Genomic DNA, 17295 nt, shown 5'->3' with positions numbered 1-17295 from the left:
CATCTTCATTCTGCAATCAACATTAGCATAACAAGAGGCCAACTAATCTATACCCATAATAACATCAAAATCTACTATATCTAGCTCAATCAAGTATGCCATGGTATGACGGTCACAGACTATAACCACACAATTTCTATACACCCGTCTAGCTATCACTGGGTCACTAATGGATGTAGACACTTCAAAAGTTTTAATCGACTCAGGTTTTACCCCAAACCGACCAGCAATGTAAAGAGTAACATACGACAATGTAGAACCTGAATCAATAAATGCATACACATCATGAGAAGACACTGATAATATACCTGTAACAACATCAGGCGAGGACTTGAGATCCTGTAGCCCCACTAGTGCATAAATACGATTTTGAGGACCATTTGAAGTGGATACTGCCCCTCTACCTATATCGCGACCTGCTGATGTCTGTAAGTTTTTCCCCAGTGGATGTACCGATGATGAAGAATCTGCTGCTGACCTTGTGGGCTGAACTATATCTCTACTACCTCTCGATGGATAATCACGCATCATATGGCCTGCCTAACCACAGGAATAACAAGCATCTGAACCCAAGCGGCACTACCCAGAATGTAGCTTACCACACTAGGTACATCGTGGTAAAGTTGGCCTCATCTGGCGTGAATAAACCCTATACTGAGGACTCGAGGCTTTGGAACTCTGATCTGGTCCTGAATAAATAGGTCGATCAATCTCTGACCTGCAAATCATGGAGGTGCACTAGCTGTTGAATGGCTTGAGTGCCTAGAATACTGCTGCCTCTGACCCCCTCTGAACTCACTAACAGCACCTAAGGATCTGGCTTTCTTACTATAACCCCTATCATGCTCACGCTCAAACCTCCGTTGTTGTTGACGCTCCTCAAGATTCTGGGCATGCGCCTGAATGGGGGAAATATCCATCTTGTCTGAAGTGAGGTCGTCAAGAAGTCATCAATCTGATGTGGTCCTAATCCACTTACGAACCGGTAAACACGATCTCCCATATCAGCTACCATAGCTGAATCATACCTAGCAAGTGAATAAAACAAAGGCTATACTCCCCAGAACTCATGTTGCCCTGTCTAAGGTTTGGAACCTAACAGCTCTGGCCCGTCGAATTTCTGGCGGCAAATAATATCGAAGGAAGGCATCTACGAACTCCTGCCACATGAGTGGATGTGTATTAGCCCCTTTAGAAGACACCCAGGTATCATACCACTGAACAGCCACATCCCGTAATCTGTAAGAAGCCAACTCTGACGACTCAATATCTAAAGTATGCATCACCCGCAACGATCTCAGTATCCCATCTATAAAGTTCTGCGAGTCCTCATCTAGTTTCGATCCAAAGAATTCTGAGAGGTCTAAATTAATTAAATCACAAACTCTGGCACTATAGGCCCTATCACCATGACCCGTACCCTATCGATGGGCCTGAGCGGCCATTAACTACGTCAACAATTGAATAGCCTCTCTCATCTCCTGGGCTGAGGCATCCGGTGGAGGAACTGGAGGTACTGGGGGAGCTCATCTATGCTCCTCTAGAGCAGGCGGAGTGTGAGAGGACTGAAATAGAACCTCGTTCTGGGACTCGCTCTCCTCTATATCTGTAAGCAGTACCCATCCGATTCTCCTCCCTGCCACTGACTTGCCGCTGTAGCTTTTCTCTTCATAGGCATCGCTGAAATTATAACATATTGTCATAATAAGATAATCCCTATAACATGGCTCTATCGCACAATCTAAGAAGAGAAAGAAAGGATAATCATTCCTAAATGCCCCCACCCTCCTATTTATAAGTGTGGCGCGCTTCAACACTCATAAACAAGACTCTATTCGACCCAACCGGAGGGCCATGACGGGCACCCGGAGCTAACCTACCAAGCACCTCATGACATTTATCTCGTAATTATATCTAAGTGGGAAACAAAGCTAACTCATAAATATCATAATTTGTAAGGGACACGAGTCCAAGAGATATGTGCACATATATATGTATATTTGCTATCAAACTATGCCCATATATACAAGCTGACAAGGCTACAAAAATGATATAACAAAATGTGGATTGAAAAGGTCATAAAACATCTAACTGTACACAACAGTATACGAGCCTCTACATGCAATGCATACCATCATAAGGATGGGATAGGACCCTTCCATGCCTATATATATACGCAAAATAATAGTACCAGCTAAATCGCAGCTCCGGAACAAGCCGAGCGCTCCTGTACAATCGCTGATGAAGCAGCCTAGGGGTCTAGTCCGTCTCCCTGTCTACCTGCGGGCATGAACGCAATGTCCACAAACAAAAGGACGTCAGTACGAATAATGTACCGAGTATGTAAGGCATGTGTAACAACATAATGAAAGTATGAAGATAGCATAAGATAAGAGAGATCAAACCTGCACCTCTGAATGCCTCTTAAGGCATATGTCATGCATGCTTAGCTTTTTAAAAAAAACATATTTTCATACATACATATATAATACCGTACCCAACCATATAGGCTCAGTGTTATCATAATATCATCACCTTCCTGCGTCCGGGGTAACATCATAACCTTCCCACTGCAGTGGTGTGCACATCTACATGCCTGCCTGGCCAACTATAGCGCGACTCGGTGTCAGAAAATACATACATATATATAAAGCATGCATGAGAGCCCAAATAAAAGCTTTCTATCGGAGTGACGTAAGGTCAGTAAACCTCCGATTGTCACTATGGAACTATCATCATGAACATATCTCACCTTGAAGGAACAATAATCGCAAGATGAGTTCAATATCAATAATCATGAGACAAGGATCAATAATATCATAAGAGAATCAAGAACATAAGCTTCTAGCATTTCTAGGAATTGAGTCAATATGGATATCATTGGTTTGGGTTGTATCAATGAGATCATGTCATAAGGAAGACAGGGACATCCTTACATACCTTGTAGTATCTTTAACTACTTAACGCTTATCCTCCCAAGCTTTTAAATCTATATTCAAGATAATTCATAGTAGAGTTCAGCCTTGAAAACTCTCATAAGATCAAACTAGAGTAATTAATGAGCTAGCGAAAATTGGGCAGCATTACCCTAGTTCATCTACTTCCACCAAAATTCTAAAACAACTCCCAAACAACAATAGCAATATCAACAATACCATAATCAAGAGATTTCATTCAAATTAAACTTAATTCAATCAAAATTTCCCTTTTAAACTCAACCAATAGCTATCATCTTCAACTTAATACCTTGTGACCTCTCTACTATAATTCTCTTCCTTTTTAAGGCTCGCTAAACCTTCAAGTCAACTCAATCATAAGAAATAAGATGAACAATGTACCTTACACTAGAAGTGCTTCACCTCACTCAACTTCTTCCACGACCAAATTCACCACAACATTAAGTAGAAGCATGAACAATCATTTTCCATAGGTTAGTTTGGGGTTTTGGAGTTTGATCTTCACTTGTCATGGTCTGGAAGGTTTTGGAATGGTGGGGAACCTTCCAGAACACTCTTATAATATGGAGAGAGAAGTGTGGAAAGTATAGCTAACGCTAAACAATGTATAGCACCAGCGATGCAAAACCTTCCAAAAACATAACACCAATTCTAGTCTTCAACGAACTTGCTTCCACCAATTCATTTAACTCTGAAACCTTAAGGTACGTACATGGAATTTGTTAGATATCTTCCTTAACTTTGTAAGGCTTCGTGTTCAATTTGGGCTTACATTAGTTTAATTATAACACAAATGACGCGATGTTTTCCAAGATGTAACATATTGAATGAAGGACTTAGGGCATTTGACATTCATTTAATGAACCTAACTGTCCGTCACCCACTTGCACGCCCCCTCCAGAGCTTCAGCGGCACCGTTTCCACGGCCCAATGACACACTTCTGCGGTCCTGCAAAAAATACACAAGTCGCTACAGTGGCAGTGTCCTTCTGCGGTCCTGGTGACGCCACAGCGGGCACCAAACACCAAAAACTCTTAAGTTTTCAATAATTCAACCGAAATCCCGACTATCATCCGAGGCCATCTGCTCACAAACCTATATGCAGACATACATAAAAACACGCTACGAAGGCACTCGTTGCCTCAGAATTCCCAACGGAGGTCTCATTGACCGAGTCATCCCCGATACCTCAAAATCAATTTCCCAACCTAAGTCCCAAAATACACCCGAGTGCATTGGGAACCAAATCGAATATACACACAAGTTCTAAATAACCAACCGGACCTCTCGAAATCGACGGATTCCCAAAAAAGGTCTGTTTACCCAAAAGTCAATTTTGAGTCAACTCTTTTTCGCTTTAAGCCCAAATTTCCCACAAAGTCACCCAAATCATATCCAAAGACCTAAAGAAGCGTGTCAACGGTCCCCTCGGGTCAAATGTGAGCTAGACAAGCTCGGGGCAGGGTCAACAGTACCGAAAAGGCTATAACGACCAGACGGGTCGTTATAGTTTACTTTCTTGATACCTAATAATTTAAAAAATTCTAAAGCATTATGCTGAACTTGAATTTGATTCTCACCAAAAATCTTCTCTGAATTCGAAAATGAGAACTTGTCCAAACATCAAAGTCAAGATTTAATTTAACACTCATGGAACGCTGTTCGTTAATCATGTTCGGATTCACAAAGTTACAAAATGCATGAGATCGATTTTACTGATAAAAATAGTTTTCACACCCCATGTATATGTCAAAATCACATTAACTTAGTAGAGCTAGATGTTAAACTTTGATGGAAATACATAATAAATGTTGATAGTTAAATAATACAAGAATATGAAAAAACACATGTAAACTATTGATTGAACGTACAGATCTAGATAGTATATAATGATGGTTAAATAATACAAGCATATTACGAAAAAACACATGTTAACTATTGAATGATCGTATAAATCTAGACATTAAATTATTTATTGTTAGAATAAATCACAAGCAAGAACAACATGGCGTACCTTTTAGCACAACGGAAGATCGTTGAACTCACCATCGAAAAAATTACCCAAGTTGAACTTCGATTCACTAGGAAACGAAGTTTAATTACCACAAACTAGATGTCTTTTCTTGTGTGTGCTTTTGTGTGGAGAATGAGATAATGTCATGACCCAATTTACCAAGTCATAATGGCACTATTCCCACCATACTAGTAAGCCAACATAAACTATTAACAGCCCAAAATATAAGGAAATACTAAAAGAGGAATTAAATCATAGAAGACAATTTCAAGTCTTAACAATCTTAAATAGAGATACTTAGAAGTTATTACAAATCTTCCCAAAATTTGATGTCACCAAACACAAGGAATACTAAAGAGTACAAATAGTCTGAAAAATACATAATAGGACTGTCTGAAATGAAGAAAGAGAGAAGGTAAATGAGAGAGGAGAGTCTGGAGCCGTCCAGAATCATAATGCTCACCCCGGTCTCTCAACAAAGGCTTTAGCGGACAGCCTGATAGCCACGAGCTCCACTGGTACTGGGGAATGAATCTGCACATAAAAAGGTGCAGCATGTATAGCATGCGTACAATAAACAACGGGTAGTCATCAGCATCGTTGACCGACCCTTTCCGGAATGAAGACGAGGGTTGGTTCACGATACCACAACCACACTAGTCTGCCATTAGTCCATAATACAAGATAATCACGTTAACAACTAAGACACATAACAGATGGATTTCAAGATAAGACAAGTCATACCAATAATTACAACAACAGTATAAAGTATGGATGAATGAGATGCAAATTCAATGCAAGGCCTGTTTTCACTTCCCGATATACACACGTTTGAATGTCAACGAATCGTGACCCATGGGAGGATCATGAGGCTAATATATTATCGCTCCGATAAATCCTCGGATCACGGTCTCATCATATCATATCTCAATACCCTGTCTCATAGCCGACCTGACCCATTTGTCCACGGAACGTGCTAAAGCATCATCACTCATCGGGAACAAGATCCTATCGGACTCAAAATCATATCCTCAAATCGTATGCATGAATACATAAAAAGTATGAATATGGCACACCACAAGTCAGGAACAAGTAGATAAGCATAAAATCAATCATTATGTTCTCAATATCATAAAGGCTTCACCTTTTACTTCCTTTTTCATTCCAACGAGGATATATGAGTGATATGCACACAAACAGATAAGATAGGCAATAATAATAAGAGACATAAAGTACGGCATCGGACCCCAAACACATATCAAAAGGATCGTACTATTCTATCAGCTAGCGCCCAAAGCATGGCATTCAAACCAACTATATAATTGAAATTGCACAAATACCCATAACATGATGACCGGTATCTGATACTGGTGCTCATCACCTCACGGGTATCGGAACCCCCTTAATCACTCCATAACCCTCTTATTAGATTTATATACCAAAACTCAACCATAAATAATCACTAATTCATGCTCAATTATCAAGAACCCCAACTCTTAGGTTAGGTTCCAAAACCCTTCCATTTCCTCTTTAATCCAAACATTCTAAGCATGGGTTATGAACCTAAATCATGGGAATAATCCAAATACCAAGTTAGAAGACTTAACCAAAGGTTTTCTCCTTAATATCTCTTCAATCTTCTCCAAATTTGCTCTCAAGACTTGATGGTACCAGCGGATACGCATCGACGGACGATTCCTCACCGAAGCTCAACCACCAGAAATATCCCAGGTCCGCAGCAGCAGAGGATACCTCGCCGCTACGAGAAAATCTTTGCAGCAGCGAGACTAGGGCAGCTCATTAGATTCTCGCTACTGCAGGCCTCCTCTCGCTAGAGCACATCGGCAGGGGCGAAACCAACCACCCGCCTGCGCACACCAGAACCAGCAAAATCTAATTTTTAACTCTCACACCCCGAAATCTCGAGACTCTCCCGAAACCTCCCTGATACAAACCAAATATGCAGACACATGTAAAAATGCGCTGCGAACTCACTCGTGGACTCATAAATCCCAAAAGATGTCTCGTTGATCGAGTCAACCCCAAAAGGGCAAAACCAACTTTCCAACCAAATGACCAAAATTCCCCGAAGACCCTCGGGAACTGAACCAAACACTCAAACAGCCTATATTCGACATTCCGAAGCTAGTGGAACCAACGAAATCCCCAAAATGACACAAATACCCCGATGATGACGAAAGTCAACCTAACACTTAAAGATTCTTCAACTTAGCAACACACATGGTGGACAAGACCCAAGCCAGCACCATGTTAGCAACACACACAATTCATATGACAAATAGTTCGTGCGACCTATGAGCTTCAAGTGCTATACCCTTTAAGGTTTTACAAGAGCACTTTGTAGGAATCCAATCACATGAGGAAAGAATTCACTACTAACATGAGGATCTTATTACTCACAATACCCCAGAAACCATCTGCTACATCAGTAGCTCTATATCAGATCCCTTATTCTCGAAAGACGTGAACTCGAGTCCATGTATAACTTTATCCAAAATTACACTTATTACCCCTATGGTAAGTGTAATGGTCGACCTGTGAATACAAGTTATTTTATTTATCTTAGTTGTCTTCCTTTTCTACTCGAAACTATCCATCACAAATCAACTGCTTTCCTAGACATGCACTACATTGCCGAATCACTCATAGCTATTAGTGACATGCTAAAGTAGCAACATTGATATGTACTTCAAGAAACAGTAAGAGGTCAAAGGGTATTCAAATGTAAAGTTAATATTTCCTAGTCAACTACTTTCCTAGACATGCACTGCATTGCCGAATCACTCATAGCTATTAGTGGCATGCTAAAGTAGCAACATTGATATGTACTTCAAGAAACAGTAAAAGGTCAAAGGGTATTCAAATGTAAAGTCAATATTATAACTTCTGGGTCTCATAAAATGAAGAAGCAGGGATCCATTCCCCATTAGCCCATTGGTCGCTAAGCACACGTGGTATGAAACACGTGCTACAGTGTACTCACCTTATATTGGCAAGCATGTCTCATAATTTATTCATTCAACACCATAGAGATCTTGGTCTAGACACCTCCTGATGTATGCCTCGAGCTTCTCACTTCAATAATCCTCAAATCCATCTTCTTTGAGAAACTAATATCTGGCTTATAAAGCAAGTCATAAGGATGTTTTAATCCAATAGTCTAAGCTCTAGTCAAGACCGACCAATTTATTAAAAGATATACATGACCTTGCACTAATCAAGGTTTCAACATGTCTCATCTCTGCAGGTTCCTCGACTTCAGAGGCGATCGCCCCTGTGAGAGAGCCGATCTCACGACCTGTTCGACACAGTTATATCCTTCACTAGGATATCCTTACATGCATATAAAATATCAAGATAATATCAAGTATTATTTTTTGATGAGTATACTATTACAATACATAAATACTAACATATCCTTAGTAAACTAGAGCCACAACATGTTGTCTCTAGATATTGATTTGGTAAGAGTATCAACTATCATTTTTGAGTGGGTATGTATTGTAATGTTATTTCTCCACTTGTCATGATGTCTCACAAAATTACATGTACTTGAAATCAATTTGTTTGGTCTTGTTATGATACTTAGGATCCTTTAGATATGTAATAGTCGCTTGGATATCACAATATAAAATAATGGAACCCTAAGAATTCTTTGCAATATGAAAATACTCAAAGAGTCCTTAACCTAACAACTTCTTGTATTACAGATGCACAAGCCACGAATTCAGCTTCCATAGACGAAAGCGCCGTGAAAGTTTATTTCTTACTTCTTTTTCATGAAATAACATTACCATTAAGTAAGAAAACATAGCCGGAAGTCAATTTTCTATCATTCCGGTCACCAGCCCAATCAGCATATGTATAACCTCTTAGGAGTAAATTAAATTCACTGTAGCATAGTGAATAATTTGAAGTTCCTTTCGGGAATCAAAAAATCCACTTCACAACTTTCCAGTGATCTCTTTAAGGATTGGATTGATACCTGCTATCAGACCTATGGCATAACAAATGTCCGAAGAAGTACACATCATAGCGTACATCAAGCTCTTGACAACACTTGAATATGGAACTCGAGGCATGTCTTCCTTTTTTTTTCTTAAAGTCTTTGGACACATCTCAAGGCTAAAAGTTTCACATCTTGCTACAAGAGTACCCATGGGTGTCACGACCCAAACCGGTGGGCCATAACTAGTGCCTGAACAAGACACCCATATACGAACCTGCTACATATGATCAGACCGAAACTGAAAACACTATGGCAATCTGTAAAAGCACGTTGTAAACTCATCATATTATACATCAAAAAGGAACTGTGTCTTAAGAAGCCACAACTAACCAAATATAACAAATTATGCAAGCCGATAAAGCTGCCACTATGCATGAGAATATCCAAAATGAACTACATTTGCATAACTGAACAAACCGTATATACGCAACCCACACATGTCTACATACCTCTAAGAGTACAACAAATCCTATATCAAAATATCTGTACCAAAATGACTCGAGCTCAGGAACACTAGAGCCCTCAGTGCAGCTGAGCTGGAGTCCTAAACCGGGGGATCACCTGTTATGTCCCACGTTTTCGCATAATTGCAAATCGGGAAATAGCTATGACTCGGGTGTTAGAAGGACATAAATTAATTTGTGGGGATATGACTATGTTGGTTATGGAATTATTAATGTCAAGACCTCGGGGAAGGCCGAGGGTAAATTTGGAATTTCGGAAATTAGTTTCGGGAATTACAAAACGGGGCGTTTTATGAATTGGGCCAAGAAAAAAATATAACAAAATGAGGCCCAACAAGTTGAAGGGTGGCCGGCCTTGTCAAGGCCCAAACCCACCATTTTAATGTCATGTGCTATGCACATGACTACTAATGGATATATATCACTATGCCATACTTAGAATTTTCATGAAATCAACAAAAAATTCAAGAACACCAAACACAAAGGGTTCGGCCGAGAATAGAAAGAAAAAAAAAAAATTATCCAAGCCTTGGTTGTGATCCAAAAAAATCCTAATCTCCACATAGTTGTGAAGTACTCAAGGCCCTCTTTAACGGGGTATAATTAGTTTGGCACAAGGATTTCGTTTGTGACAAGTCGGGGTTTCAAGAAAAGGTGAGAATTCTTACCCTTTTATGTTATAGAATTGCTATGAATGTGTTAAGGATTGGAAGTAGACGAGAATCCCGTAGTTTAGACGTAAATAGAAAGTCGTGGGTGTGTGTTTGTAGTGTGTTTGGCCGTGAGCCATAGATAGGGAAATTGGTGTGAATTAATCTTGTCTAAGTTGGTAGAATGTGTTGTTGTGGCCCTTATATCGTAAATGATTAATTGGTGAATGAAATTGGCATTGGAAATTGATTTTGAATATTATCGGAAAGCGTATACCTTCGGTATCTTTATGTATATCAATGTATATCTTGGGTGTTATAGACTTTAGATATGAATCTATATCGATGTTGATGAATTCGGAATGAAACGACGTGAGTTAGAATGTTCGTAGTGCATTTTAGATGTTTTGAAGAATTTGGGAAAATAATGGATTTTTATGCAATTTCGTGTATGGCATGGTTTGTAATTAGAATGGGATTATACAAGTTTGAATGTGGGAATGCATACCATTATGTAGATATAGAATTGGAGTTGTGAAAGTTTGAATGGAAGTTGCCAACTTTAGAAATCATGTAGAACTTTAAAGCTAGAATGGTTTGATTGTTGTTTGGTTTGGTTGTTGATGTGTGGGCTGTGGTGATTGGTTAATTTGAGCCGAGTTATGCCTCGGGGATGTTAGATTTATAGGGGAAATGCTGCCGAAATTTCGGTAGGCAAATATGGAGTTAAAGGCATTTTTGAGCCTAAGGATCTCATTTGGTAACTTTGACCATTTGCAGATTTTTGACGAAACGGGACGGGACTTTTGGAAGAGCTTACGACGTCTGTGAGGTATGTAAAGCCACCCACTCTTTCATTTGGCATATCTTAGTGTGTCAGTCAAATATGAGACCTTCCGGAGCATTTCTGCTCCTCGAAACCCGACCCACAGAAAGGTTACTATTCATTCAATTCTATTGAAGCCTAAAGGCTCCAATTTGGCTAGAATGCCACTATTCGTCCGAAACCTATCGAAATGTGGTTGGGTAACCTAGAAATGATTATGTATGACCCTTGGCATATAACTGCTCGTAAAAATATGTTCGTCACCTCACTTCGACCCGAGGTGGTCCGCTACCCCAAAATGCCCGATTTGCCCTTCGGGCCACCTTTGAGAATAAAGTTGAAAGTACCACTTCAGATCTTTGGAACATCCTCCTACGGGGTATGTTTGGACTATTCGATGCGCTAATCTATGTTCCGAACTATATGGACCATTTTGGGAACGTTTTGCAAAATGAAACTTTATGTCGGCTAAGTATTCGACTATTTTGTATTCTAAAATGACTTATGAGTTCACTTTGCTTTGAAGGACTATTTTGAAATACGATTTGCATTTGCTTGCTCACGACTCCGCTCGTGCCTTAATATGACTTCGTTCGCCGGTTCCCGGGCCGGTTTTGATTCGTGCGCTGTATGATGAATTCGGCCGTATGCTGTGTTACGGTTTCCGAGGCTTCGCCATAGGGCCCGGTTCCGTTTGGAGTTATGATGTGATATGGCTCAGGACGCGATATGCTCACCGATGATTATGATTATGTTCGGAGATGTACGGAGATTTGAAACCTTCTGGTGTTATGCTGTGTGTGGCGCCAGCGTCGGAGTGGAGACCACATTCTTAAGCGTTTGCATGATTTTATTTGCATAAAACATATGTATATGATTTTGATATAGATTTTGACATACCAGTTTGTACCCCACTTTGACATTTGATCTGCTTTCGGTTTTGATCCATAATTCTGTACTCCGTGCTTTACATACTCAGTACATATTTCGTACTGACCCCCTCTCTCCGGGGGCTGCGTTTTATGCCCGCAGGTGCAGACATCGGTGATCCTCCGCAGTAGGCTTCACTTCTTGCTTTTCGGAGTACTCTTACTTGGTCCGGGGTCCACTTTTGGTACAGACTCCTTTACTCTGTATATGTTTTGTATATTTGACAGTTTGGGTACGGCGAGGCCCTGTCTCGCCATATGTTATGTTTTGAATTCGTAGAGGCCTGTAGTCATCTTTGTGGGGCGAGGGTCCTATGTGTATGTTGTTTGATTTTGCTTTCGGGTCTTACAGCGGTCTGTTTGATATGATGGCCCCAAATGGCCCTTCTGTATATATTTGTATTTTGACCGGCGATGTCTATTCCGCCGCTTTGTTTGAGTATGATTTGATATGACCGCTTAAGACATATTTTCGATGTAAATTATGTTTGATTTAACTTCTTGAAAATTCTGAAATAAGTTTGGATTCGGAAACGATGATGTGATTTGGTCTGGGCACCCAGGTAGGGTGCCAGTCGCGGCCCACGGGGCTGGGTCGTGACAAAAGTGGTATCAGAGCAGTCTATCCTCGGAATGTCTACAGGCCGTGTCTCGTAGAGTCTTGTTTATCGATGTGTTGTGCACCACATCTATAAACGGGAAGCTACAGGGCATTTAGGATGTCACTTTCTTTGAAATCTTAGATCGTGCGATAGAGCTGTGCTATTAGGATGATTATGATCTGACTCGCCTTTGTGTTTGCAGTGATGCCTCCGAAGAAGGCAACGGCGGCCCAGAAGGGCAAGGCGAGGATTGGAGAGACTAGCCAGGCACAGCGAGCTACCCGGGCTCGTGTCTATGATTTGCCTGAGGATGTGCCTCATTCTGAGGGGTCTGCTACACCCCCACTAGTACAGCCTGGAGCAGGACCTTCAGCAGCTCCAGACGTCCGTGTACCCGCACCTGAGACTCCAGCTCCTCAGCCAGGGGCGGAGGATAGGACCCTGAGGGAGGCTGTACAGCTGTTGACTACACTGGTAGCAGGACAGGCTCGTAGGCGCGGGCGGAGGGACGACGATGATGATGACAGACGGGACAGCCTGCGAGTTCGGGAGTTCCTGCTATGTGGCCCTCCAGAGTTCTTCGGGTCTAAGCCCGATGAGGACCCCCATGACTTTATTCGGGGGATGCGACGCTCGCTGGACTTGGTCAGGGCTTCTGAGACCGAGTCAGTTGAGCTGGCTTCACACAGGCTCCGAGATGTGGCTACTCATTGGTACGAGACTTGGGAGCTGTCTAGGGGAGTGGGTGCCCCTCCAGCCACTTGGGATCAGTTTGTGACAGCATTCACCCGCCACTTTTTGCCGCCAGAGTTACGGCGGGCACGAGCTGATCGGTTTTTGCGTCTGCAGCAGAGGGGTCGGAGTGTTCGCGAGTATAGCCTTGAGTTTGATTCTCTGGCCCGGTATGCACCGGCCGTGGTAGCAGATATGTCCGATCGGATGCACCGCTATGTTATGGGATTAGACCGGTATTTGGTAGACAGCTGTATGGCCGTGTCACTGCAGGCAGACATGGATATTTCCCGGCTTCAGGCCTATGCGATGGGGATGGAGGACCGTCGCAGATCTGATCCTGCTGGCAGAGATAGAGACAGGAGGCCGCCCAAGAGGGCTAGATCCGCGGGTTATTTAGGGGATTCTCGAGGCGGACAGCCTCAGCAGCAGCAGCAGTCTGACAGATATTTTCCTTCTTCCGGCCGGGGTACTCAGTCAGGCAGCCGGAGGTTCGACAGTACGGGACCGTCTGGGGCCGGTCAGAGCTCCAGAGTGGCAGGTTCGCAGGTATCCAGGGGTCCCAGTCAGGCCAGACCACCTAGACCCCGTTGTCCACACTGCGGGAAGTCACATCCCGGGGAGTGTTACCGAGCGACGGGAGCTTGTTTTTCTTGTGGCGGTCAGGGCCACTTTATGAGAGATTGTCCATTGGCTAGCGGTTCTGGTAGTGCTGCTCAGCAGACAGGGTCAGCCGCCGGTTCTTCTTCTGCTCCATCAGTTGCACGCCCTGGAGGGCGAGGTATTTCAGCACCGGCAGGACGCGGTCGGGGCCGCGGTGGCACTTCAGGTTCTAGCGGTCCCTCGAACCGCATATATGCTTTGGCCAGCCGCCAGGATCAGGAGGCTTCGCCAAACGTCGTCACAGGTACATTACTGGTTTTCTCCAGATCTGTATATGCATTGATTGACCCTGGCTCTACTTTATCATATATTTCCCCGCTCGTTGCTAGTAAGATTGGGATCGTGTCTGAGCCTATAGAGCCATTCGAGGTAGCTACGCCAGTTGGGGATTTTATTATAGCGAGGCAGGTCTATAGGGATTGTTCTGTGACCATTTATGATCGTAGCACTAAGGCTGATTTGGTAGAATTAGACATGCTCGAGTTTGACGTCATTATGGGTATGGACTGGTTGTCTTCCTGCTATGCTAATGTCGACTGCCAGCAAAAGGTAGTCCGTTTTCAGTTTCCAGGGGAACCAGTCATAGAGTGGTTCGGATCTACAGCATCGCCGAGGGGTAAGTTTATTTCATACCTCAAGGCTAAGAAGATGATCCAGAAGGGTTATATCTATCATTTGGTTCGTGTGCACGATACTGCCGCGGAGGTACCTACCCTTCGGTCTGTTCCGGTCGTCAGCGAGTTTCCAGATGTTTTTCCTGACGAGCTTCCTGGCCTTCCGCCTGAGCGGGAGATTGATTTTTCTATTGAGTTGATGCCAGATACGCAGCCTATATCTATTCCTCCGTACAGAATGGCACCAGCTGAGTTGAAGGAGTTGAAGGAGCAGCTGAAAGATTTGCTGGATAAGGGCTTTATTAGACCCAGCACCTCACCCTGGGGAGCGCCGGTGCTGTTTGTCAGAAAGAAAGACGGGTCATTGCGGATGTGTATCGACTACCGGCAGCTGAATAAGGTGACTGTTAAGAATAAATATCCCCTCCCCCGGATTGATGACTTGTTTGACCAGCTGCAGGGTGCTAAACACTTTTCAAAGATAGATCTGCGTTCTGGTTATCATCAGGTGCGAGTACGGGAGTCAGATATCCCGAAGACTGCCTTCAGGACTCGGTACGGGCATTATGAGTTCAGAGTTATGTCTTTCGGGCTGACTAATGCTCCAGCAGTATTTATGGATCTGATGAACCGGGTATTTCGGCCTTTCCTGGATATGTTTGTTATTGTGTTTATTGATGATATCCTGATTTACTCGCGCTCAGCCGAGGAGCATTCAGATCATTTGCGTACGGTACTTGGCATTCTCCGTCAGCAGAAGTTATATGCTAAATTTTCTAAATGCGAGTTCTGGTTGACTTCTGTGGCATTCTTGGGTCATATTGTCGGCGCAGACGGTATTCAGGTCGATACACAGAAGATTGAGGCTGTGCAGAATTGGCCCAGGCCTACTACTCCGACGGAGGTGCGCAGTTTTCTGGGATTGGCTGGGTATTATCGCAGGTTTGTGGAGGATTTCTCTTCTATTGCAGCACCACTGACGAGGCTTACCCAGAAGGCAGCAAAATTCCAGTGGTCAGATGCCTGCGAGCGCAGCTTTCAGATGCTGAAGGAGAGATTGATTTCAGCGCCAGTTCTGGCTCTTCCAGAGGGGTCTGATGGGTATGTTGTATATTGTGACGCCTCTGGTATTGGGATAGGATGTGTATTGATGCAGCACGGTCGAGTTATAGCCTATGCTTCCCGGCAGCTCAGACCGCACGAGAAGAACTATCCCACTCATGATCTTGAGTTGGCCGCGGTGATTCATGCTTTGAAGATTTGGCGGCATTATTTATATGGGGTCCACGTTGATATCTATACGGACCATAAGAGTCTCCAGTATATTTTTAAGCAGAAGGAGCTAAATTTGCGGCAGCGGAGATGGCTTGAGCTACTAAAGGATTATGACGTTGATATTCTGTACCATCCAGGGAAAGCCAACGTGGTAGCTGATGCGCTTAGCCGCAAGTCCGTAGGCAGTCTGGCTGATGTTCCATCTGATAAGAGAGATCTGGTTCGTGATATTCATCAGCTGGCCATCCTCGGGGTCCGTTTGGCAGATTCTGGGGATTCTGGGATTTCTGTTCGCCCGATTGCTGAGTCATCTATTATTCAGGAGGTAAAGCAGCGCCAGTTTGAGGATCCTACTTTGATTCAGTACAGGGATGTGGCCCTTAATAAAGCAACGACTCAGTTCGAAATCTCGCCTGAAGGAGTATTATTGTACGACGGCAGGCTCTGTGTACCGGATGTTGCGGGCTTACGGCGGCAGATTATGGGCGAGGCCCATAATGCACGGTATTCTGTTCATCCTGGTTCCACTAAAATGTATCGGGACCTCAGGTGTTTGTATTGGTGGGACGGCATGAAGAATGATATTGCTGAGTTTGTTAGTCAGTGCCCGAACTGCCAGCAAGTTAAGATCGAGCATCAGAAGCCCGGTGGATTATTGCAGGAGATGGAAATTCCAGCCTGGAAATGGGAGATGATTAATATGGATTTTGTTGTTGGATTACCGCGCACTCCACGCAGGTACGACTCTATCTGGGTTGTTGTTGACAGGCTGACGAAATCAGCTCATTTCCTTCCGGTTCGGACTACTTATTCGGCTGAGGACTATGCCAGATTGTATATCAGAGAGATAGTCAGACTTCACGGAGTCCCGATATCTATTATTACTGACCGAGGTACCCAGTTTACAGCAAATTTCTGGAGGTCATTTCAGGAGGGATTAGGGACTCAGGTGAGTCTCAGTACAGCTTTTCACCCTCAGTCCGACGGGCAGGCCGAGCGCACTATTCAGACGCTCGAAGATATGTTGCGGGCCTGCGTTATTGATTTCAGGGGCAGCTGGGATGATCATTTGCCGCTTATTGAGTTTGCCTATAATAACAGTTATCACTCCAGCATTCAGATGGCTCCGTACGAGGCCCTTTATGGCAGGAGATGCAGATCTCCTATTGGCTGGTTTGACGTGGGCGAGACTAAGTTGATTGGGCCAGATGTAATCCAGGAGGCTGTAGATAAGGTAAAGCTTATTCGAGAACGATTATTGGCTGCTCAGAGTCGACAGAAAGCTTATGCAGATAGACGACGTCGACCGTTAGAGTTCCGGATTGGCGACTGGGTATTCCTGAAGGTGTCGCCCATGAAGGGTGTCATGAGATTCGGTAAAAAGGGTAAGTTGAGCCCCCGGTACATTGGACCGTATCAGATCGTGCGAAAGATAGGCGAGGTCGCCTATGAGCTGGACTTACCATCCGACTTGGAGGCCGTACACCCGGTGTTTCATGTGTCTATGTTGCGGAAATGCATTGGTGATCCTGCCAGGA

Source organism: Lycium barbarum, chromosome 7, assembly GCF_019175385.1.
Source record: "Lycium barbarum isolate Lr01 chromosome 7, ASM1917538v2, whole genome shotgun sequence".
Taxonomy (NCBI): Eukaryota; Viridiplantae; Streptophyta; class Magnoliopsida; order Solanales; family Solanaceae; genus Lycium; species Lycium barbarum.
Note: the sequence above shows the minus strand (reverse complement) of the source record.